General features: G+C 45.3%; 1 pseudogene; it reads right to left on the reverse strand.

The window, feature by feature from the left end:
- Nucleotides 1-292: 292 nt before the first annotated feature.
- Nucleotides 293-1,867, reverse strand: LOC123134733 (UDP-glucosyltransferase UGT13248-like; annotated as a pseudogene).
- Between the last annotated feature and the right edge of the window lie 24,021 nt (nucleotides 1,868-25,888).

Below are 25,888 nucleotides of genomic sequence, written 5' to 3' on the forward strand. Positions count from 1 at the left end.
GACTATTCTTTACATTTTGAATCGTTTTATTTACTTGCTTGCAATTATCACTTTCAAACACAAATAAAGTACATTAATACTTGTAACTTGCAAGGCTAGTAAGGTTGACACCCTTACTAGGATTGTTGGGGACCAAGTGAAGTGTCTTAGTTATGTGCAAGTACTGATCAGCAAATCAAGCCTCCGTGGGTTAATATATTGGTTCTCAATGGAGGAAAAGCTTACTTTATAGTGCAAGCTGTTTCACTTCGCAGCCCAACAACACTGTGTCCATCATATAATTAACATAAAATAAGAAACATGTGACCTTAGATTCGCAAGAATCGTGTAGTACAAACAAGCCAGGCAGAAATAAGGCACAAAATGCATGATATGGCATACAAAAGAGGAAAACACAAATGCTAGAGACAAGGGAAACTAGCTAGCAAGATTATTCATGACATGTGTTTAATTATGTGCGGATCGAGTCCAAGTTTGGAAAGGAAGTCGGTGATGTTGCGGTCTGAGCTGCCATCTTCACTCATGGCCTTCTTCGCCTTGTGGCTCCAGCTTGCAGCCTTCGTCCTGTAGCCCTTGCCATCGTCCATGACCTCTCTGACGCACCTCGCTAGCTCCTCCTTGGTGACCACCCCTTTCACCTGCACACCCACCTGCCAGACGTCCTCGACGTATTTGGCGTTGGTGGGCTGGTCTGATCACTGCGGCACCGCGACCATGGGCACGCCGATGCCGAGGGCCTCTATCGTGGAGTTCCACCTGCAGTGCGTGATGAAGCACCCGACTGCCGGGTGCGCGAGCACCTCCAGCTGGGGGCTCCATGTCACGAAGAGCCCCCACCCCTTGGACTTGGTCTTGCCGACGAAGCCCTCGGGAAGCTTCCAGGTCTCGGACGCCCTGACGACCCACAGGAAAGGATGCCCACTGCTGTACAGCCCCTCGGCGACCTCGGCCACCTGCGCACGGTCGGGCGTGGCAAGGCTGCCGAAGGAGACGTACACCACGGAGCGCGCCGGTCTGTCGTCCAGCCAGGCCTTGCTCTCCGCCGCCATGGGAGTGTGGAGGTGGAAGCCGTAGGACGTGTCGTTAGCCATGCGGTTGTCGAGGTACGCCGACGGGATGCTGGGGCCGACCGCCTTGGCCCTCCACCTCGACGCCAAATACTCGGCTTCCTCGGGCTGCAGCTCGTCGAATGAGTTGATGAGACTGTGGTCTGCCACCTCGAGCCCCTCGCACTGCTGCAGCAGCAGGTGCAGGTAAGCGGGGCTGCTGCCCGGATCCGTGAGGAAGGAAGGGAAGTCGGCCGGCGACAGCGGCGTCGGCAGGCCTGGCAGCTTCGCCGGCGCGTTCTCCTTGTCGACGGGGAGTTCCACGAGGCCTGCCCACGCGTGGGCGTACACCACGTTCACCGCGCACGCCTGCGTGAAGAAGGCCGCGCACTTGGCCCCGTGCCGCCGCGCCACGCGCGGCGCCCAGAGCAGGAAGGCGTCGTACACGACCGCGTGCGCGGGCCGGCCCTGCACTGACTCGGAGCCCAGGAGCTCGTCCAGCGTGGACGAGCCCACCGACTCGAGCCGTGCCAGGAAGGTCTGCACGTCGCCGACCTCGTCGTAGCCCTGCCGGTCGCACCCGTCCGAGAAGGCGGCGATGTGGACAGCGCCGGCCTGAGATGGTCCGCCGGAGTTGCCGAGAACGGACCGGGTCACCGCGAGGGTGCAGCGGATGCCCCGGTGGCCGGCGAGCCGCTTCGCTAGTTGGAGGAGCGGATTGATGTGGCCTTGGGCTGGGTACGAGACGAGGAGCACGTGAGTGCTGTGCTCCGATTCTGCCATGGCCGCTCTTCGTGTTTGTTAGCTAGTGTTGCAGTGTGTGTTCTTCTATGGTTGTACGTACTACGTACCTAATAAATTTATATAGATTGGGCTTGACACCTTCCAACCCGTAAGCTTAAAATACATTATCTGTGACCGTCGTGGGTTGCGGACATGGCCATGAACGTGGAAGCCCCGGCACGGTGCAAATGGAGTTTTCGTCGTCGTCGTCAGACGTAAGGAGGTCTGAAATTCAAGCCACGCGTGTTGTGGCCATAAGCTGGGGTGCGTGGGGTGCCACGCGATTATTTGCGATAGGTAGGATATGCATCATAACTAAACAGAACTCTCTGTTGAGTAGACTTATTATTGTTCGATACTCCCTCAACTTTTTCCACAAAATGAGGGGGACCGGATGGTCTATTGTAATACCAGATAAGCGATGATGAGGCAACTGATAGAGATAACACCATTATTAATAATGTCATGGCCATTACTTCGAGCCAAACAGGACTGAGAAATATATGTTGGTAGAATTCAGTTCCATATGTTTGCTACAGGACCACTTTAAAAACAGTATTCTGGGATGATGCTTCTTTGTGGTTGAACTAAGCATTTACATTGTATGATAAGAACAAGCAGAACTCGAACATGTATGCAGGATTCAATTAGCACAGGACTCGCTGGTCAGTTTTAGTTCATGGAAGAAAGGATGAATCAACTTTAAAAAAATGAAACTAAATGCTTTTAGTAAGTTCCTTCATCCTTCATGTGCAAAATAATCATGATGGATTAAAGAAAACGAGTACAAAATTAGAGTTCACCATGTGTGTTTGAAGTCTTTACCTAATATTGAATGGAGGATTGTTTCTCCGAAAAAATTCGTTTACGGGGGACCCACATAATTTTCATCAGTTCCAGGCGTTCTGAGCCGCAATGCGCTAGCACATTAGCGTACCAACAGCCCGCGCCGGTAAGAAAATGTCCAAGAAAAAAATAGTGCGCCACGAGGAATCAAACCCAGGAGCCCACACGGGAGTACTCAGAATGCTAGCCAATAGACTAAACACGTCATGGTGTTAAATTAGCAGCATGGAATTTTAAATTAAGCCCATAGTCGCGCCAGATATTGAGAGGAAAAGATTTTCTTTTGAAAAAGTGAATATATTTTAGAACACGAATTTTTTGCAAAAATGTTAAAAAAATTAAACTCGAACATTTTTTTTTAAAGAACAATATTCTCTTGTTTTTCCGAAACCAGAGTATTTTCTAAAACACGAACACTTTTTCTAAAACTAGGAGGCACTGTTGTGATTACTTTTCGAATTTGCAAACATTTAAAAACACAATTTTTTTGAACTTTAAATTTGAAAAGGCCAATATTATTTAAAAGATGATTTTTTTTTAAAAAAATAGGGAGGTATTATAGCTAAATTGTTTTAATCTGTACCTATTAATAAAACTGGCAAAAAATTTAGTTCAATTTATTAAACTAGGGATATGGAAGGAATCTTTCTCTCTGTCGAGTCTCGCTCGGTCCAATGACTCCCGTCAAAATGCATGAGCAGTCCGACTAAGGTTTCATAGTCTATCTAACACAAACTGCTCAATTAACATGATGACACGGACATATATTATGGGCGGTGCTTTCCCTATTATATTAGCTAGATGATAAAAAAGAAATTGTTTGTTGCTCTGGTCTTCGCCGGACACGAAGGCGGCTCAACAATCCAGCTATTGGACTTGACCAACCTTGGTTAGTGATAACTGGTACTGCGATCACCGACGACGAGGATAGCAAAGACGACAAGCGGAAACATGTATCTGGTGTTATATTGAAATGGAGGATGTGGACATGAGGATGAGGTATTAGTCTTGCTTCTTATGTTATGGGCATGAGGGTGAGGTCTTTAGCCATGCTCAGTGGATAAGGGAGTGTGAGGGTTGTTTCGTCCCGTTGCAACGTGCGGTCATGTTTGCTAGTATTTCTAACGTATTATTTCTTCTGCCTAAATTGACTGATTTTGTAACTTGAATAGGTGCACTTTGTTTGCACACAAGAATCTAAATATGGGAGTTTTAACTTTATTTGTTGTCGTTATTTAAAAAAATGGATCACATCATTAAATACACCATTGTTGAGGATTTTGATAACAGGCATTTAAGATAAGCAACATTTTTCGATTTGAGTGTTTTGCAATCGAGTAAACAAGTAAATGTTTATACATTGCCATCATCTCCCTCACCAATCATCTCAACATTATCTATGTTTTTGAATATTCCGGATTTAGTGTTTTGGAGTCAGATAATTACACAAATGGTGATCTATTGCCATCACCTCCATCAACAACCATCTTAATGTTATCTCCGGATTTTGAACTGATGAATGGAGAAAACAGTTCATCGGTTCCCCCCTCCTCCACACACCCCGGTCATCGTTGCAATACACGTGCATGTTTGCTAGTCATTATAAAGAGTAAGAATCTTAGTTGATGTTGGTATTAGAAAAACTAAGGTTAGGTTGAAAAACAGGTTTTAAGTAAGTTCATGCTATTCTTTTCTTGAATTAAAAAGCAGGCAACCCCAGTTTTATGAACCGCATTTGACTTAGACGAAAACACTACACCTACGGAGTATTTACATGCCAATTATGCTGATGCGTGTTGTCTCAACTAATCTCCCCCCTGATTTTCACGGTGTGGTGCCCAACATGATTTATAATGCCATCGGTAAAACCCATTAGTAGCTCTAGCAAACCTCGAGATAGACCCTTTGAACAGCTTTCATTAGTTCCATCACCTTGGTGTGTTCTCTTCCTCCTGAGACGAGCTCGCATGTGAACTGCTAGAAAGACATTCTGACGCGTATCTTCAATTACTCTCCGGAGTGGGAATAGCACCATGACACACTTTTATCTCCAACGAAAAGGCCACCAGCACAAGTTCAAACTAATGAAGCCATCACCAGCTGGACACGGAGTTTCTACTCCCGAGCTCAAATGCGCCTTGATGAATAGTAAACTCGAAACAAAAACTAAAAAGTTCAAAAAACTTCTTTTTTGGTGAACTTTGACAAATATATTGTGTGCTAGCAAAAATTTATCTAGAAATGACATTCGTGGAAGTCGTGGCCAAAAGACAAAATCGATGCTCCAAAAATGTTATTTTTGAAAGCATTTTGGAGTATTGGTATTTATTTTTTACCATGAATTCCACTAATGTCATCTCATGCTGAAATTTTTCAAGTACACAAAACAATTGCCTAAGTTTGCCATAAAAGAATTAATTCAGAATTCCTTGAATTTGTTTTCATAATTTCTGGATTTTACTGTTTATCCCGAGCTCAAATGAGCTCAGGAGCAGAAGAGGACTTTCGTCAACCGGTTGTCATACAATGGTTTTGATCAGACAAGGGACAAGCCTGAAACAAGAGTAAAATTATAGACATGAAGCTCACGGGCGCCAACTACTACAACCTCAGACGAGCAGAGTAGAGCGGACCAAGCGCAACCACCAATAGAGAAACCATCAAGATCAAGCCGAAAGAGGAACTCATCGTAGAGGAGGATCAATCAGTACGGTTACTAAGCTCCCACGAAATGCGAGCATCTGGTGAATCGTGGTTAGCGAGCGGCGCGTGGGCCCGTTTAACAGTGGCGGAACTCGCGTTAGTGCTTTTCATTCGGGCCCAAATAGGGTAAACATGGCGGTTGTATATGGGCGCATGAAGCCGGCCCACGTTCCGTCCCAAGCGAGAGATAAGCGAGGGTTTCGATCACCGCCGCCGCCCTCCCGCTTGGACGACGATGTCCCCTCGACGTCGGCCACTTCATCGCCTCCCCACGTCGCTGGCGACCTTCCTTCCCAGCCTCCCCTTGCCGCCTCCCATCACCTAACAGCCGCCATCTTCGCCTCCCCTCGCCGTCGTTCACATCCGGCCAGCCACGAGCAGGATGCCATCCCCACCAGGCCACCACTGCTCAACATCAACCTCCGGCACGGCTGCCCCGCAGGTGCCCGACCTCCCTGCGAGCGGACCCGTGGTCCCAAGTCGCTCCCTGACCTCCGATCTGCTCGGCATCTCCGCCATTGACCATGTACCGGTTCAGGTCATGCGGCTACTTTTTCCCTTGTACTATGTATGTCTATGTGCGACCTGGTTCTGCTGATGGTGTGAGATATGAATGATTCGCGATGCTAAGTGGCCGAACATACTGGATTGACTTTTGATTATAAAAAACAGTTTCAGTTTAGGAGAAAATAAATGGAACTGTTGGCCATAACATTCTGTTGTTACTGTTTGCAGAGATCTTATGGCCCAAGCTTTCTAAAATTTAAAGAATCTTCTCTATATATTGATCTAATGTGGTTAACACAGTGGTAATTTTACCAACTAATAACTGATGTGGTTAACACTGTGTAAAATTTTCCAACTTAATAACTGATGCTTTTGTGAGCTGACTCTGCTCGTGTGCTAAACAGATTAGTCTCATGAATACGTGATTCATGTACTTTTCTCGATAGATTTAGTTAACAGCGCGGACATTCAAGGCCTTTCGGTGTTACCTCTTTTGTCTCCATCTCTTTCCACTGATTCAGTAAAATTAAACTGCAAATAACATTTAGGAGGTTGTGTTCTTCATATTAGTCACTTGGACTTGCATATAAGGTTTTTCTTATGTTGGATTGAACCACTCTATTCGGCTTTTGTCAGCGTATGAAGGTTTAGTGCTTCACAGTTTGTCACGGAAAGTAGCATGACTTCAGTATTATGTACATTTATCACCGGAGCCTTGATTTAATTTGATGCAATTGTAGTACTGTAGAAGTTGACCATTTTTTGTAGCTTAACATATTCACCTCGCTAATATCCAGCTCAAAACAGGCTTACGCCCCGCTAATATCCAGCTTACTTGGGGCCCCCAGTGTTATCCTGGATATCAAGCATGTAACTGTGTGATTCCCCACTGGGCTCATGAATCCTTCCACTATCACTTGGTTTTTTGCACCCAATGTTTTCCACCTGTCGTTATTTTAATAGTGCTATATAACTATTGCTTCGAGGGCAAGGTTCTTGACATATGTTGCCAAGTTTTGTGCAAAGAAGTTGTCGGCAAAGTACACCACTAGACTACAATGAGACTATCTTTGTTTGTGAAACTTCTAATTTAAGTTCAGCTCATCTCATATTCTTAACTCCGATCAAGTCAGGTTCCCTCAGTTGTGAAAGTTCTAAGGGCATCTCCAGCCGCGCCCCCAGGAAGGCCTCCCCAGGCGTTTTTTTCGCGCCGGCGCCGAAAAAACGGCCCAGTCGCGGCTCCAGGAGCCCGATTTTCGCCGGCTTGGGCCGAAAACAGCGCCGGCGGACCCAGCCCGAACCCGGCGCGCTGGGGGCGCCTGGGGGCGCCGGGCGAACTGTTTTGGCGCGAAAAAGCCGCGGGCCCGCCGCGTCAGCGACACGGCTCTCTTCTCGGCCCTTCATCGTCCTCATCGCCTCGTTTCCCGCGGCGAATCAATGCCAAAGCTGCCGCGCGCTGCCGCGCCGGTCAGCCTGCGCCATCCTCGAGTACGTTGGAGGCCGTCCTCGAGTACATCGAGGGCGGCAACAGGCCGCGCCTCGAGTACCCCGATCCCCTTCCTTCTCACGCCGCCGGGGAAGCTCCTGGACCCCGAGGCGCATGGAGACCGGGGGGGTCCTCCTCCTCGTCCGGCGGCTTGCCCTGCCTCCGCCCCGTCAAGCCGGAGCCCCAGGGTACGCCGGTCAGCGCGCGCACCCGCAGTTCCGGCGTCCGCATCGGCGCCAACGCCCCGCCACCCACCGGCCGCTTCGTCCTCGTCGAGCCCAAGCCGGAGGCCGGCCTCCCCGCGGAGTACGAGGAGATAGCCCGGCGCGGCTTCTCCGACGAGGACGCCATGCGGTGGGCGCGGGAGGACTACCTCCGCGACGAGACGGTCCGGCAGCGCCGGGCCCTGGAGGAGATCGCCGCCCGCAAGCGTGGGCGCGAGGACGTGCACGGCGTCGTGGTCCTCGACAGCGACGACGACGCCGCCGCCCTAGGACCGTCCAACCCGCCGCGCCAACCGGGGGAGGGATGCAGCAGGGACGGCGGAGGCGTAGGCGGGGACGGCGGCGACGACGACGACGATGACGACGACGACGGCGGTGACTACACGCGGTTCTACAGCCTCCTCGGCATATAGAACCGCGTGGGCGGGCGGCGAGGCGGGCGGCGAGGGAGACGGCGGGGGTAGCCCACGGTAGTTTTTTTTGTTTTTGTAAAATATGTTTAAGTTTGAACGAACTCGCCGATGTTTGCGTTAAATTTGAGTCGTTTTGCGTCGTATTTGACTTTTTTGACTAACCGTGGGCGCCGCGACTGGGGGGCATCACGCCCCCAGTGCGCGGTTTAGCGCCGGTGCGCCCCCAGGGGGCGATTTTTTGCCCCTCCTGGGGGCCAACGGCTGGAGATGCCCTAATTTCAATTAAGCTATAACATTGTGTGATTTCTAACATCTTCTTTGATAATTGAATGTTGCTTCTGATTTAGGTTCAATTAGGTTACTATTTTGCATTTGTAAACTGACATGTGGTGCCTTTTCCCATGGAAAGTCTAAGGGTGATTTCTAAATTGGCATGTGAACCACTTTCATGTTTGAACCAACTTGGGGTAAGGAATGAGAGATGATCTTTTTCTTCTGTGGTGCCACCACTACCCAAATGTCTCATGTCATTTGCTGCACAAAAACTGCTAAGCATACATGAAAGCATCGAGCCTAAATGTCCATTTGTTCGTAGGTCTCGGTCTGCTAGCTGCCTCTGCCTTTTCAAGTAAGTACAAATCTGATTATCATATTTCTCTTTTGTGAAAGTTGAAAGATCTGATTATTGTTGCATCTGTAAGAATTTAGAGCAAGGATTTCAAGGAATTTAAATGCAAGCTGAATTCAGTAGATATATATATTTGTAGATTGTGATGCATTATTGTTTTCTAACTCCCTTTCTTCTGTTCTCCCCTTTAAATACTGCTACACCATATATATCAGTGGCTGCATTGGTTGGTGTTATCAAATGCAAACTATGGAAGTGCCTGCCAGAAAATTTATCTCCCAGGTAATATTCACCATCGCATATAGTTTGCATTTAGAACTCAGTTACCAATCCATTTATTCCAGGTGAATATTGCTTCGATTGAGTCTACCATAAGAGGTTGACTTTTGCTCAGATCTTCCTACTCCCTCCGTCCGAAAATACTTGTCATCAAAATGGACAAAAAAAGATGTATCTAGAACTAAAATACATCTGGATACATCCCCTTTTATTCATTTTGATGACAAGTATTTTCGGACGGAGGGAGTACTTACACTTTGAGTTATTGTTTTCATTTGTGAAAAATTTAAGCTAAATTCTAATCCTCTCACACAAAATGAACTTCTAGATCAACAAACCAGCATGAGACAGTCATGTTGGTCCATGTTTCCTTTTTGCCCAGATGTACATTTCTTTTCCTTTTGATTCCATATGATACATAGTTACCATTTCCCCTGAAACAAGATACTTGATGGTTATTGCATATGTAATTGCTTAGTTAGGCTATCTGTGGAGTGTGGAACATTCTTTCAGGCTCAAGTGAGTTTCTTGGCTACATTTTCCTGTTAAGTCATTACTTTTAACTCATTACACGTTCATAAAATTGTCCCAGGGTTGATTTGCCCCTTACCGCACAAAGAAGTGCCTTGTGCGGGAAAAAAATCAACAGAAGCTGAGTTATGTTTTTCTACATACCTATCAATTGGTTGTTTGCCAGGATCCAGTATAGTTCATCTAAAAACCTGGTCCAATATAGTTACAGTGCAAGATGATAGACTACCCTTTTTCATGCAACAGTGAGAGTCAACTACAAACATACAATGAGACTAAAACAGAGACAAATTGATGTTGAATTGATCGGCTGCATTTCAAATTTTAGGTAGTGCAATAGTCTTTCGACCTCTAAAATGAACAGGAAATTGTGAAAAGCCTGAAAGGTTGCATGTCAGAGTACATGTATGTATAATCTATATCCATGTTTCAATCAGTTCGTTGAAAAATTGTCATGCTACTTGGTTACTTTCAGATTTTCGTTGGCCATTATTCTGGATGAGAAAGGGCTCTGGCAGGCTGGCAATAGAGTTCCTTTGTCACACTAATTATAATATGTAGGTTGATATAATACTTGTCATCAAAATGAATTTTAGTTCTAGATACATCTCTTTTTATCCATTTTGATGACAAGTATTTTCAGACGGAGGGAGTAGTAAATAGAAGCACTGTTGGCTGTTGATGTGACCATTTAATAGTTCTCTTGGTGTGAGGATGTTTGGCGTACCTAGAAGCAAACGAATTTACATTTCCTGAATGTTCCATAAAGGAAAATTTAGATACGTAATTATGTTTGATCACAAGGAAAGAGAGCAAGAGTTTGAATCATGCGTCGGAATGGAAATGGACAAATGGCTGGTCTTCAAACATCTCATATAAGAAAGGCCGATTCTTAATTAGCATGTGTGTCAGGAAAGATTATTGTATTTTTAATTTTTTCCCTGATGATAAAAATTGTATGGTTCATGTTTTTTTGTCACGAAATTATTGCTTTTACCTTAGCTTTTTCATGTGTTTACAACAGAACTATGTTGTGTTTTGATACATCATAAAAAATATTGCAGCTGACATTTCATATATTTGAATGTATAAATTGGCTTCCGAAAACAAGTGAAATACACAGTAATTATGGCTTCTCCTAGATGTGTGCATGCGTGCCTTCCAGGCTGCACTTTCAACAAACTAAGCGACCTGTCGAACGATGAAGCAGCCATACCGGTGCATATCAAATGTGTGTTCCCGGCGCGGCAAGGCGCGCGTATTCCTCTAGTGCAAGTAGAAGTTGCTGAGGAATCACTGAACGAGGATGAAGGAAATCACAACCATAGGAGAAAGCACTGGATCCGGCGCCTAGCCAGCCGAGCCGCGGTTGGAGCAGAGATCACTATCTCTCCTTTTGCCGTTGCAAAAAGGAGAGACCACAATCTCCCCTCACCTTAACCCGAGGATAAACAAAGAGAAAGATGGTTCATCTTGAGCCAAATCCTATGTGGAGGACACAGGACCACTGACCGGACACGCCCGAATGCACCTTATACCCATCCCATATATGAGGGCAATATGAGGAGTGCTGGATAGTCGGACATCCAAGGAGACTTTGAGGGGTCTCTTGGGTCAACTTTTTTCTTCTCTCTTTTGTCGGATTAGTAGTCCTACGTCCGTTCGGCCAATTTGAGAAGTGCGGCGCTGTAAGGCCAACTCCATCGCGCGACCCCATCCTGTCTGGCCTTGTTCGTTTGGGGTAAAAGGGACAAGTCGGGCGGCCCAGCGCGTGGGAGCGAACGGACTCTCGTCCGTTTTGTGTCCGCTTTCGACCCATCCGCGGCCCAAGTTTGCGCCGCTTTTGGAGTGAAACGGACACCACGCGGACGCGCCGGCCGTCTGCGCGTGTCCTCCCCTGGCCCGCCCGTCGGTGGCACAGGATGGGCCTTTTTCTATCCGCCCCCCTCCCTCCTTCCGGCCGCACCCCGCTCCACTTTTCTCCACTCTTCCTCACTCTTTCCCTCGCCGCCGCCGCTGCCATTGCAGCCGTGTAGCTCGGACGCGCGCTCACCCAGCCCCTTCCCATTGGCGCCGCCGAGCTACCCAAACCACGGCCACCTTGTTTGCGCATCGGCCGACCGGATTTGGGGCGGATCCGGTCGGTCTTGAGCTCGCCCGGCCGTGGGAGGCCGGGCCACGCCATGGACTGGCCGGGCACCTCGCCGGAAGGCCCTGGCAGGGCCGCAGGGCCACATGCAGGCAGTGGCTCATCCTCTAGCCGCTCGGATCTGCACCGTCGGTGGTCCGTCGACAGATACACGAATGGTGGCCGGCCGGACTCGGTGCTTGCCCAAAAGCTCGTCGGCGCACCGTTGTCACTCATTAAGTGCGACCACTGCCCAAGGATAGTCGTGCGCCGCGTGTCTACAACGCCGGAACATCCCGGGCGGGTGTTCATCAAGTGCTTAAACGATGGGGTATGTGCTCTTTTTAGCTTCGGTTTGTGCTCTCGGATTAGATTACTTGTGTTGACTTCAAATTTTATTGTGTAGAATGGATGCAAGTTTTGGTATTGGGAAGAAGAGTACATCGATATATTGATAGAGCAAAATTTAGTACATGTTCGTGCATTTTTAGCTAGCATAGAGGTTGTAGATGAGACAAGTGCACCTGTTGCTAGATTAGAGGCTAGGCACGAAACTAGGTGTGAGGAAACAACTTCGACTTCTGGCTTGAAGAAGAAAGGAGGGTGCAACGTCGAGCCTCCTTCACAGATCAACAATGAGTGCATCGAGAAGGCCCTAACCCAACTCAAGGGAGCAATTATGGAAGTTGGGTATCTTCTTAAATGTATTCTTGTGGTTCTTGTTTTCTTTGGCCTTGCTTTATTAGTCAAAATGTGATGATGCATTGTCATGTATCAAAAATGAATGATAAAAAAAAGTTAAGGACTTGCAAAAAAATGTGCACACGGACAAGATGCGGCCGGGATGCATCCGCGTGCTGGGCGCACGGCCACTGCATCCCAGAACAGGCCCGGACACGACCCCATTGTCCTACCCAAACGAAGAGAATCCGGACAAAACGAACGACCATTTGGAATCGCTCGGTGGAGTTGGCCTAAATAGCATCTCAAATGACGTCGACAGGGCGAGGGGACAGTTGTTGCAGGGTCCTACGGTGAGACGGATGAATTCCGACCTGAAGCATGAGTGAGAGAACCTGCAAAAAAAAAAGAAGCATGAGTGAGAGAATGAGAGGCCTCTTTTGCTGGTACGAGTAATGGCGATGCAGACCACGAGACCGGATGTAGCAGAAGATAATTGTATGCCTCAATAAAAAAAAGTCTGACGATTATAGTAAATCTGGATAGATGCATCAAGCCAACTACTCCAAGATTGCCGTACCGGCGAACCAACCTGTGGTTGAAATGGTTAGGTGGATAGTGGTATCCCCAACTCACCAGGGTTCAAATCCTGGTGCTCGCATTATTCCTGGATTTATTTTAGGATATCCGGCGATGTGCTTTCAGTGGGAGGAGACGTTCCCGTCGACGACGAGGCGCCTACGGTGGCTTCGTAAATCTCAAGATGATATGCCGGCTCAGTCTTTCGTACCTGCTCATAGGGATAGGGTGTGCGTGTGTGCGTTCATAGGGATGACTGTATGCGCGTGTATATGAGCGCTTGTGTCTGTACTGATGCTTAAAAAAAAAGATTGCCATACCGCGGTGACAGTTTGCTTATATGAATACATACTTGCTCTAAGATGTGTTGATACCTAGCCCATCCAAAATTGATCACACTGTGGGGCTATCTTATTCTTACCCCATCAACCATATGTCAGCAGCAACCAACGCGACTTGTGTGGGATCTCACTTTAGGTGAGATCTATGAGATCGATTTATTTATTTAAAAAGCACATGTTCAAACATTCTCAAAAAAATTGTAGATACACATCAATGTTTGTTGTACAACTCAAAAAGTTTCAGCCCCTAATTCAACTTACACTAATAGAAACAAAAAAGACAAAATCAGATGTAAATAGTGTCAAAGTACTGTTCACCCAAAGGTGTTACTATTCACATTCGAATTTGTCTTTTTTGAATCTCTAAATGTACATCGAGTTTTGAGCTGATTTTTTTTAATTGTAGACATACTTCACATGGATGTTGTCAAATAATTTTAGATTTTTTTGGAATGTCTAAATATTTTTTGGGGGTTGATCTTACGATCTCACCTAAATGTGAGTTCACATTCAATAGCAAACCATGATGAGTGTGTTAAAATATAGGGCTCATTTTAGTGATGTAGCGACCCGACCCGAATGGATCAAGTCTCTGTGCTTAAGTGTCATCCCTAGGTCGGTATGCTGACACACACAGTACTCAAGGATTTATAACAGAGGTAAATCACATGTATAAAGTAACGTAAATACCATTACCTCAATCCAAAATAGAGGAAGTAACAAGGTTGTGGATTCCCATCAACACCAACGACAAAGTTGAGAGTAGAAATCGTAACCCTAACGTATCACTTACTCGTCGTAAGATCCTGCAACATGAGACGTTGCAGCCACAAAGGGTCAATACATTGAATGTACTAGCAAATTCACACCATAGAGCAATGATGAATAAAGGCTATCACTACATGCATATTTGGCCGGTGGAAAAGCTCTATGGTTACAGTTTTGCGTAAAGCCAATTTTTCCCTACTGCAAAGGAATAAATTTACTAGTAAAGTGCCCGTGCGTTGCCACGGGCTCTTGAAATAGTTTGCAAGAGTTACATGTTAACTTTTTAAGGCCTTGCCCCGCCGTAGATCCAGACCCCCGCCACTGATTCCAACCCGCCTAGGCTGCCGCCTGCCGCCGCGCTGCCCCATCGCGTTCGCCTCCGCTCCGGCCGCCTCCGCCCCGCTTCGACCCCGCCCGCCTCCTCTCCAGCCGCCTCCGCCTCCGGTCCATCCTCCGCCCGGGCCCGTTCCGTCCGCCTCCTCTCTGGTCCGTCCGCCGCCCCGCTCCGTCCGCCTCCGCCCCGCGCTGCATGCTGCCGCCCCGTTCCGACTGCCTCTTCCCAACGCCGCATGTCGCCGCCTCGCTCTCCGCTCGGCTGTCGCTCGCTCCCCGATGGCGCCGAAGAAGACGCCGAAGGCCAAGTCCGGTTTCTTCGGCATGAGGGCGAAGCCCTCCGGGAACTTCGGACTGGAGTTCTCCGACGCCGGGCAGCGTTGGTGGCTCGGCACGTATCCCACCGCCAATGAGGCTGCGCGTGCCTATGACGTGGCGGTGTGGCATGCCGGACGGCCGAAGACGGACCTAACTTCCCGGAGGTCGAGTAATAGGCGGTGGCAGAGTGGCTCATGCCGCAGGGCATCCGGATGGAGGAGATGCCGGCTAAGAAGGCCAAGAAGAGACCGGCGGTTGTTGTCGCTCCCGGCAGTAGAACGCCGGTGCATTACTACGGGCTACAATCCATACAAATAAATCACACAAATGGTCATATCCAAGGTCAAATCTTATTTCTCTCTCATACGTCCCAACATGTTAGGACATTAAGTGAGCTCCTCAAAATTTAACCGTCTAAATACTCCGGATGCCCCCAAATCCAACCCATATGTTATCCCAACATGCGGTCCCAACACGAAAACCCCACCCCATGACGCACACTTCTCTTTCCTGCCTTACCGCTAGTTCCCGTCTTAGCAGGACATTTCTCGCTGGGGCCTTCTCCTTACCGAAAAAGGCTTTCGCCCCGCTTTATATATAAAGCAAACCGCCACAGAGCATACAAATAGAAGCAAGTCCACACACACCCACCCAAGTCTCACGGCAAAGTACAAAGGTTCTGCTGAGGGCATAGCTCAGCAAGCCCAGAAAATTAAAAAGAAAACAGAACACGCCGGACGAAGGAAGCCTCTAGTCTGGATCCGGCGGTTAAATTCTCCTTTAAAACCGGATAACGCTCACCTCATCTTCGCCATGGCGCCCTCTCTCTTTCACGCGATACTAATGGACTGCTCGCTCATGCAGTTTGCTGCAAAGAATCTCACAAGAAATGTTATACATATGTCACATTGGTTCACTATCCTATCTATGATGCCGTGACAGTAGTTTAGAAACTCTCCTAGCACTCGAAATACCGGCAAAAAAATCTCCAAATATATAGCAGCCGCAGGTACCATGAAATAAGACACTAAACAACATTTGCCACAAGCAATCAATTTATGCACCAAGCACACTGAGCAGAAGCAACAAGCTATCAAGATTTCTTCTACTCACAGAACTAACAAATGTGACTAACTCTGTAAGAAGCTCTGCCTTCAGAACCTAAAAATGGTAGAGTCCCATCACTACTTCAGCTGCTCTCCGATCTCAATAGAAAACATGGAGATCGTCTAAAAAACAGAGTACACTTCGGCTGCACTTAAACAAGCTTGCTAAAAAGAAACTTCTCAGGTGACGGAAGAAAATATAAGTAACTTCCACTTGACAGTCGCATCATTTGACATATAGATTTTCAGTTAGCATGGCAACTGAAGTGAGTCTATTGATTAAATTACATAGTTTATTGTTAAATGGTAAACACAGATTTAGAAGAGTTGCCAATGCCCATCTGTCAAATATGTTACTGTATACTTATGTGAGCTGCCAATGATCATCATCATCTGTCAAATATACTACTGTATACTGCTATATACTTATGTGAGCTGCCAAAGCTCATCTCAAGATAGGATTATATACCCAAAAGACCAGACCTTATATGGGCATTATTCTACAAAACAATTTCAAAAGGCTCACCATGTATCCACTGTATAAAAGAGCTCTTTTTCCCTACATCGGCGAGTTAATACTTTGGTCTCTACAAACTGGAAGCACAGATAACTATATTTAAAAACAGGGACATCTGCTATCTTCATGAGTAAATAAACACTAAAAAAGTAGAGGACCAAACCCAAATATTTTCATGAATGTTACAGATCATTTTTGTTAATGTGTAAGTACATCAAGCATGTTCTAACAAGCAGGAAAATTGTAGCTATCATGGAATCACTGCATGATGCATTGCACTGAGCACCTTCTGTGTGATATGGAGATGGGCAGAGGCAAAGATCAAGGAATTAAAATTCGAAAAGAATAAATAAGCTGTCAGTAAGCCAATAAAAATCGACAGAGAAAAAATAAATAAGTTTACTTCAGTAAGCCGATAGGGATCGACACATTTGGAGACATAACTACCACAACAAAGATTCCATCATTGTAATAATAGCCTTAGTGCTGAATTATACTCCTTAAAATATGTCTCGGGCATTTTCTTCAAGTACCTTGCAGGCAACAACAATGACAATGATTCTAGGGAATGAAATTCTCTCGCAACACAACCTGACTTGTATATACTGATTGTAAATTCACCTAGCTGTATGAAAATCAAAACCAATCGTTACATAGGTTATCCAAAGAATTGATAAACAGACTTTAAGAGCAAAAGTGTTTTAACCTGAACTTCCAAGAAATCATCAAAGCAGAAGTGGCTTCCCTCCCATCAATAAACTTCCAGGTGAACAGGACAAGCACGACCATGGAGAATCATACCTGAATACCTGAATGGAGAGTCATAACTGTCCTGGCAATAGCACATCTCTTTGTCCCTCCTATATTCTTCAATCACATCAGAATACTAAAATTGACCATACATCGTTTTCAAGAGAACAAAAATGATCGATCAAACAATTGGTCTAATTCAAAAGTTTGTGTCCTTCATTCTCCAATGGTGGAGGCAGATGGTGTTGACAGCGAGATCAGCTGGGGAAGTCGCGGTGGCACCGCGTGCTCTTTGATGGCTGGAACAACAGCATCACGAGCTGTTGTTGTTGGTGGCGGCGGTACTTCCTCTTTGATGACTAGAACTGTAGGGTAAGTTGTAGGAGTAGGAGACGGAGACTTGGAAGTCCACCCTTGGTTTGATGATCCAGGAGAACGAGGCGACTCTTGTTGTCGAGCCGGCTTGCAGGGCTGAACCTTTGCACATACTGCATTATTCTGCTGATGATCTGAAACAGTAGGATATGATTAAGTAGCAGTTCAAAAAAGGAACAAATTACAGTTGCTCATGATTCATACATTGGCAGAGGCTTTGACTGGTCGAATGGGAACTCGGAGCCCTTGAGAACGTACTTTGTTCCTTGCGTGAGCAGCAACAGATCATCCACAGACAGATCGTGCCACACGAATCCAGTCTTGTAGCTCATGCATTGCATCGTTGCCTTATGAATAAACACAATATTTGTCGGATAACAGACAGGTCTCGAGATTGATGGGTATATGTATGTACGTACCTCTTGCAGGAGCAGAAATACTTGGCCACCATGCCCTTCCCTCTCAGGGCGTCCAACCGGCCAATCACATCTGAAAAAATTGCAATCATTCATGGTAAGTCATCATCCTACAATAAACTACTGATCAGGCACCAGTTGCAGCTTACTAACTAACCTCGCAGGTAGAGGCCTTGTGGGGAGGCGAGGGTCACCTCCATGAAGTGTGGGTGCTCTAGGTGGTGGTTGCGGCAGAGGTAGTACACCACCGCCGCCCTCATCCCTGGCCCATGCCTCTTGGTCGTCGGTGGCGGCTCCGGCTCCACCCTGACTGCCTTGGTGCGCATCCCGGACGGGCTGGCGCGCCGCCTCGCCCTCCCCTCCATCGCTCTCCGTGGATCCTCCGACTATAAGGGTGTATGTGTGTGTATGTACAGTCTGATCAACCTACACTGCAGACATTATCAGAAATAGCAGTCAGTGACCAATCAGTCTGATCCTCCTCTGTCTCTCTTATCTATAGTAGAGTGCCCGTGCGTTGCCACGAATAATACATGTATATATATCAAGTTCACAGAGGCAATAGAACAAATTATCTATAGTTTCCTTGTGCTCTAGATTGTAGGTTCATCACAGGTGCAAGATAAGAGATTAAATTGCTTTGAAAAATATAAAGATAGCAAATGAAAAAATCAGCCGCTGCCTACCGGACTCAGGTTGGCAGCATACAAACATATATACAGACCATGAATGTACTATGACTTCAGAAGAATATACATTAATCTGCCATATTGTAGGGAAACAAATCTGGAGCACAAAGTAGAGAGATACACATGTAACACACGTGCATGATATAACATTACCTGAATGTAACAAAATATAATTGTATTTTCTAATGGAACAAAATAGAGCTGTGGGCATTAACACTGTATCTGGGCATGGTACTCAAGATGCTTCTTTATTTTTTGTTCTTATTACATCATGTACACTTCAAAGAGAGGCGCCGACTCTACAACTTTTCAAGCATCAAACTATATAAGAGTAATTACCCGTGCATTTTGCCACTGTTTGTTAGAAATACATCACATCAGAGATGCAGAACCCATTTTCTCTTAGGTCAATAACAAACATTAAACCTTCGAGACGGGATTAGCAATTCCGTGGAACATTAACTTCTCCCACTGGTACAATACACTCTTCAATTTTGATGCTTATTTTAGCAGCATGGTAAATGCCATTTGCTGCTTCAATACACTATATATGCATGGTTATGCAAATCAAAATTGAAAGATGGACTGCTGCAGAAGTGTAGAAAACATGCATGGTGGTGCTGTAAGAGTGAATACTTATTTATGAGATAAATCGTCATATGAGCTGATACTGTATAAATTAGGAAGACAAAATTGAACTATGCACCATTGAAAGACAAATTATGAAGTCCACATTTTTGCTGAGACATATAGCAGATTTATATTAGCATTCAACATCTATTCACAGAAGACAAAAAAGGTCAGTCGATTTGCAAAGCACACATCTGCATGAATGATGATCAATTCTCAGGGTAAAACTAACTGTAACATGCCTCTCATTATTATTTTTGTTAGAGAAGAAGTTACATTTGCTACGTACTAAAATTGTTGGGGTTCCAGACCTTGGGTTATCTGAAGTGTGGGTAACTTGTAGAGGTTAACAGCATGGACATCATTCCTATTTGAGGCACGGGCAAAAACATGTCAGAATGCAAGTATTCAGGTCATGTATCCCGTTGTTTCTGCTTCTGCAATGAATATGTTGAAAGGTGAGTTACCTGCTAGGGAGAGACTCAGCTCAGTGTCTGCAGCTGAAATCAGTGTATCCTCTTTCTATCAACCTTCTGTATCTTTGAATTCTTCAAGCTCATGTCATGGTATTTGCTTCAAGGACAACAAACAAATCAGGTATGTGATCCAACAAGAGAAAGGCAATTTAACAAATCCATTCAGAAATTGAGAGGTTGATAGCATTTTACTTATGTGATGACTGCCTCGACCAAAATCCATATATCTTGGAATATGCAGGGCACCAATCAGAACCATATTAAAGCAGTAGACAGAGAGGTGCGTGAAGAAGAAATAAATGCAAGAACAGAAAAAGGGAAAACGAAAAGGAAAGTGATGTGTATTGATGACACGACGAACATACGACCTCAACCCCTTATCACCTACAGTGCAACACGGAGGAATGAAGAAATAATTTGTAGTCCCAAGACTGGTGTTGGATTCTACATTGTTGAATCTTTAGATGCATTGGTAAGTGGATATATAATGAAACTGCAACAATACAAAACTAAATAGATTCTTATAAAAGGATTAAATAATCAACTAAAGGCATGTCCAAAGATGAAAATTATTTGCATCAGACCCATCGGAATTAGCTTTTGCCATGTAGTTTATGAGCTAGAACTGAGCATTTAGTGATCGATAAAAGCATCAAGCATCATCAGCTATAAAACAAACTACATTTTCTAATAAGATGGTACAGGCATGAAATGCCGAAGAAGCAGTCATGAGAAATCTGGACCTTCCTCGAGTTGCCTTTGTGTAAATAGGAGGCATTTTTGTCTATGTAACCCTGAGAGCACAGAACCAAGCATGAGAAATCTGAACCTTCCTTGAGTTTCCTTTGTGTAAACAGGAAAATTGAAATCCTTTGCCACACATCTGAACCTTTCAAGAAGTTGCTATCAGGGTTACACAAAGGCAACAAAAACTACTCTGAAAATTTCATCGATAGCTAGAGATCTTGGTCCTGACAAGCAAAATAGACAGTCATGTTTTTATTTGACAAAAGAATCTAGCATATTTACTTCAGTTTGATTAAACCTCCAACGGAGACTAACAAATGATGGAGGATGCAGCCATCATTGCAAAAGCTTCACCAGCATCAAAAGTTGGAGCACCCCGCTGAACGGATAAGGTACTCTTATACTACATGCTCACACTGCCAAACACTCCATAAGAATAATAAACAATAACATTCAGATTTAATTCAAATGGTAGAATATTCATCAAATCAAACAAATCAATATTGATTGACGTGATCTCACTCCTGCGCAGTGCTTGCTATGTTTTCATCATCTACTTACGCCTCATTGGTGTTTCGCTTCGTGGCTGAGGACTTCGACGATCAAGAGGCGTTTCTTTTGTACTCCCTCCGTTCCTAAATAGAAGTCTTTATATAGATTTCAATATGGACTACTTACGAACCAAAATGAGTGAATCTACTTACGCCTCATTTTTCACCACGAATGTTATTTCGTGGTGAAAAATTTGCAAGATGCTAAAACTTTTGATCTAGTTTCATGTCTCAAAATTTCATATTTTTTCGATTTTGTTTTTCATTTTCTTTTGAATTTACTGTTCATGAATGGTGTAGGTGCATCTGGGAGTAGAAAATCCACTCTGTTATATTTTTATATTGCATGGTTTGTTTCATGCCTTGTAAGCTGATCCTACAGCACCATGCACCTTGTATCGTGTTTCTTTTGCCTTTTCTATTTTTGAGGGTGTCATTAATTTAATGTCGGGTCTATGCCTTCTTTCTAAAAAATTCAAGATGTTCATGTAAGCAATGTAGGAGCGATAACCCACCTCTCTTTGCTTCTCTTCTTTTCTCTTGTCCTGTTGCGCGTTGAAAATATTCTCTGACTTCTTCGGAGTGCCATCCGTCCATTCCCAAATTCATGCGCAGACTCATGGCGAAGTTCCACACGGCTTGTTCAGATTTGACTATGCCATGACTTCTCAATTTTCTGACAAGGATTGGTGCAGATCTAAATAGGAAAGGTAACAAAAAATAATCATCAGAGTCATGTTGCACCAAAATCAAACAATTTCTCTATATCTCCGCCACTCAGTCAAAATGTGTGTGCACTAAATTAGAGAGCACATGAGAAACTGTTTGAGCAGCATAAATGGATGATTACTGCGGTTGTGAGCTCTAATTAAGCTAGGTGTTCTGGCATACAGTAATCGAAACGAATGGCACAACCGAACTAACGATGAGCATTATGATGCACATAGATTACAGGTGCCCGAATCTAACCTAGAGATAGAAGCTTGGTGATGCCTTCGGCAAGTTCAACGACCTCGCCGGCCCGCAGCACAGGGTCAACCGTGCCGTGACAACAAAGGACCCTGAGGGCTGAGGCAATCGTCCACGACGTGATCTTCCTCATCTGGATTGTCGAAGTCTTCTCACCCCCAGCCCCCGGTCGAGTTGCCGTCGATCGGGAGTTCTGAGGATTTAGTTGTTGTGCAGATCAAATCGGCGGCCATCATGACCTGTGGTGCTCAGCAAGGAGCTATGCGGGGCGGCACCATGGGAGCCACACGAGCGACATGGCGAGGTTGGGGCGCTCCTTGGTCGCGGGAGGCGAGCAGGGAGAGACAGAAGAGCGGCGGCGTGGTGGCGTGCTTCAATGACGGCGAGTCCCCGACAGCGGCAGGGTGCCCCTCCGATAGCGAGGCAGCGCGGCCGATGGTGGGAAGGCGTGACCAGATCGACCTCTCGTGCAGCCGCCGCCACCACTCGCGGACAGAGAGATATGTGAGAGGGATGGGACTTCCATGGAAGAGAGGAGAGGATGCGTTGACCTGTGGAGCTCGCCGTCGGATGCGTCATGTGTGCCGCCGCCGCAAGGGAGAGAGGTCATGGAGGAGACCGCGCGGGCGCGAGCGCCGTTCCGATGCGTGAGTTGTGGGAAAAGACCGGAGCGATGCAGGGCGTGGCGGCGCGGGATCCGGCAGGTGGTCGGACGGGTGTGGCTGGAGGTGGGGGGAGGAAAGGGAAGGAGGAGGCCGAGCCGAGCGGTGGCGGCGCAACCTCTACGAACCCTAGGCGTGAGAGGGGATCGAGCGCATAGGAGAGGGAGGAGAGGAGCATCTCATGGGTGCGGGCTGAACGATAAAAAAAATCGGTGGGAGACAGAGAGGCGAGACGGAAAATAACTCGACGAAAAATAACCAACGAAATTAAACCGGACGAAGGTGGAGGTGGGGAATCGGTGGGATGCGGGAGGTGGGATTGAGGACGAAAAAACGGACGAAAAAAATGGTGGGACGAAAATAAAACCCAAAACGCGACCTACCAACTGAGACACTAGGAGTAGAGATTTATCTATCATGGTGGTTGTTAAACATTGAGAATGGTTGACAACATTCTCAATCCCAATTAAGCATCATCATTAAAACCCAATAATATTAATTAAAGTAACATGATGAGATTATATAATAATCCAAGTACTAGATACTCAAAGCGTCCATAACCGGGGACACGACTAATCATGATTAGTTTATACACTCTGCAAAGGTTGCACACTTTTCCCCACATGACTCGATCTTCTCCGTTGGTTTTCTCACACTACATGGTGTTTGAGAAACGAATGACCGAGACATAGTCTTTCAGAAGCGCTAGCACCTTACGATGGGTAGACCAGTACACCTACTTTCCCCTACATCTGCTAGTCTACCACTGTAAGAGTTCGCACGACTTAGTCAACTATGCTAGAGCCCATAATAGCATGTGCCTGCACACGGAAGTTTCTAGCATGAATAATCTTATGATCCCTTTGAGCCTGGGTGGCGGTCCATAAAAAAAAGGCAATCCTGGTCTACCCAGGTGCCTAGACAGGCAATCCTGGAATAACCAGGTACCTCAATCCATCCAGATGTGTATTAATTTTGCCACCTTAAATAAACCCTTAATTAACAATCTCACATCTGTCATGGAAATTCACTCAACCAATCCACGTCTACTAGCATAGCATGACATAATAAGCAAACATAGAAGTAACTCCCAAGGGTTTGCTAATAAAACAGGTAATAGGTACTACCTCATCTACTTTCCAAAACCCACAATATAATTAGATCCTATTCATGCAATGTTTGAGGATTGAAACTAATGCATAAAAACCGGGTATGAAAAGGGATATGATCAAAGTGTGAACTTGCCTGCAATGTTGATGAAGATGATTCACACTCATAACTCTTGATAGTTCTACTCGTCACACTCCGTTCAATCTATCGTAGGCAAGCAATAGTAACCACACATAAGAAATCACTCAAAAGATCGAAAAGAACGAAGAGTACTATTCGGAAAACATCAAAACCAAGCGAATAACTCTTGCAACATAAAACAATTTCTAACAGTACCAAAATTATGTGAATTTGGCCTTATCAGAAAGTTTAGGTCAAGAGCTTTGATTTGCAAAAAGAATCAACTCAAACGGAGTTATAAAACTCAAGTTATGATCAAACGAAGTTCAAATACTAAACTGTTTGAAATTCAAAATTTAAACTTTCGAAAACATGTTTAAGTTGTTTTACTGGATAGAGGAGATCGTAACGAAGAAGTGGGTGTTGGTTTCATCTAATTTGGATGAACGAGTAAAAAGTTGTGAGCGTTTGAAGTCCATGGGCTAAATTGTAAATAAAACATGTACAAAGAAGTCCTTGAGTAAAACTAACAGAAAAAGAAAAAGTCTAAAAACCGGAGAAAACCGGGGTGGTTTATTACCGGACCGGGAAAACCGGCGGGTCGGGCGGCAGAGCAGATCCGGCCGGCAGCGAACTCCGGCGTGGGTGTCGAGGCGGCGGCGGTGTCCGGCGAGGTGTGGCAACGGCGGCGGTGGCGCTGTGGAGTGCGGCGGCGAGATGTGAGGCGGCGTCGGATCTGGCGGCGCGAGCAGAGAGAGAGAGAGGCGGCGGCGGCAGATCTCACCGGCGGCGGCGGTTGCGGCGAGTCGGGGAGCGGCGGCGGCGAGGAAAGAGAAAAGGGGGTCGGGGAGTCCGGGGCGCGCTTATAAAGGCGGGAGACGTGGAGGAGGGGCAAGGCGCGGCGGCGGTGGACTCCGGGAGAGTCCCGGTCAGCCACGAGGAAGAAAGGCGGTGGCGGCTTACGGGCCTGGGCCTGGCTGGGAGCTGGGCCGGCCCAGTCGGCGAGAGAGAGTTTTTTTTAAACATGTTTTTTTAAATACACACAAACAAAATAAAAACAAAAGCAATAGAAATATTATATAGGCATATAATATATTAAAATTTCCAGAAAAATATTTTCTACAGCATGAACATTTTTCTAGAGTCGAATAAAATCCACACAAATTCAGATAAATCAAACACTGCTGCTGCTCTAATAAAATCCAATGAAAATCATTTTAAAATACCAAAACGAATTCAAATTTATTTCTCTCCAATTTTCTATTGTAGGCAATCATGTTACCCTAATTTCTGTATATTTTATTTTTGGAGAAAAATAATTTGAATAAAACTCCAATAACTCCAAATTGAAATAAATTCAAAAGATCTTTGAATTTGATTCTTTTAAAACTCCCAACTCATATTTCATATAATTTGAAGAAGTCATTTTATCTTCTCTCATGAAAATCATTGAGTTGCGTGAAGTTTATGAATCGAAATGTTTCCAAATGAATTCAAATATTTTCAAATACCCTTTCATTTAATTAAATGGAAGAAGTCATATCATCTTCGCTCAAGGGTTTTGTATTTGAAAAGAATTTGAACTCATGAAGATCAGAAAAGAAAATGAAAGTTTGGGAAAGTCCTTTTATTCCCTCTCATTTAACTTTCAAAAAGTTTCAAATTTCACTCAATCAATCAAACAATCAATCAAATCTATCTATTTATTATAACATTCCAAAATTTAGAATTTTGAGATGTTACAAGTGAAAATTCAATTCGATGCCCAGGCTTATGTACACCTGGTAAACAGTGAAATCAGAAGAAGAAAAATCTAGTAAATCCTATTGATTTTGTGGTACAAGATGTTCAAATGCATGATGTTCGTGCAAAATTTTAGCTTGTTTGAACATTCGAGGAGACCGTGGCAAAAAGATAAAATCCGATATAAACAGTGTTGTTTTCAAAAGGTCTCAGCCACCTGAAATTTGTCTTTTTTTGCCATGATCTTCTCGAATGTCCAAATAACCTGAAATTATACATGAACATCACGCACTTGAGCATCTTACACCTTTTCTTTTTGATTTTTTGAATTTTCCTGCTATTATTATTTACTTTACTGTTCACATCCATATGTAGATGAGCCCCGGTGTACAATAGGCGCTTCTTCATTACAGCCCGTTCACCAAAGAGACTA

Source organism: Triticum aestivum, chromosome 6B, assembly GCF_018294505.1.
Source record: "Triticum aestivum cultivar Chinese Spring chromosome 6B, IWGSC CS RefSeq v2.1, whole genome shotgun sequence".
NCBI classification, from domain to species: Eukaryota; Viridiplantae; Streptophyta; class Magnoliopsida; order Poales; family Poaceae; genus Triticum; species Triticum aestivum.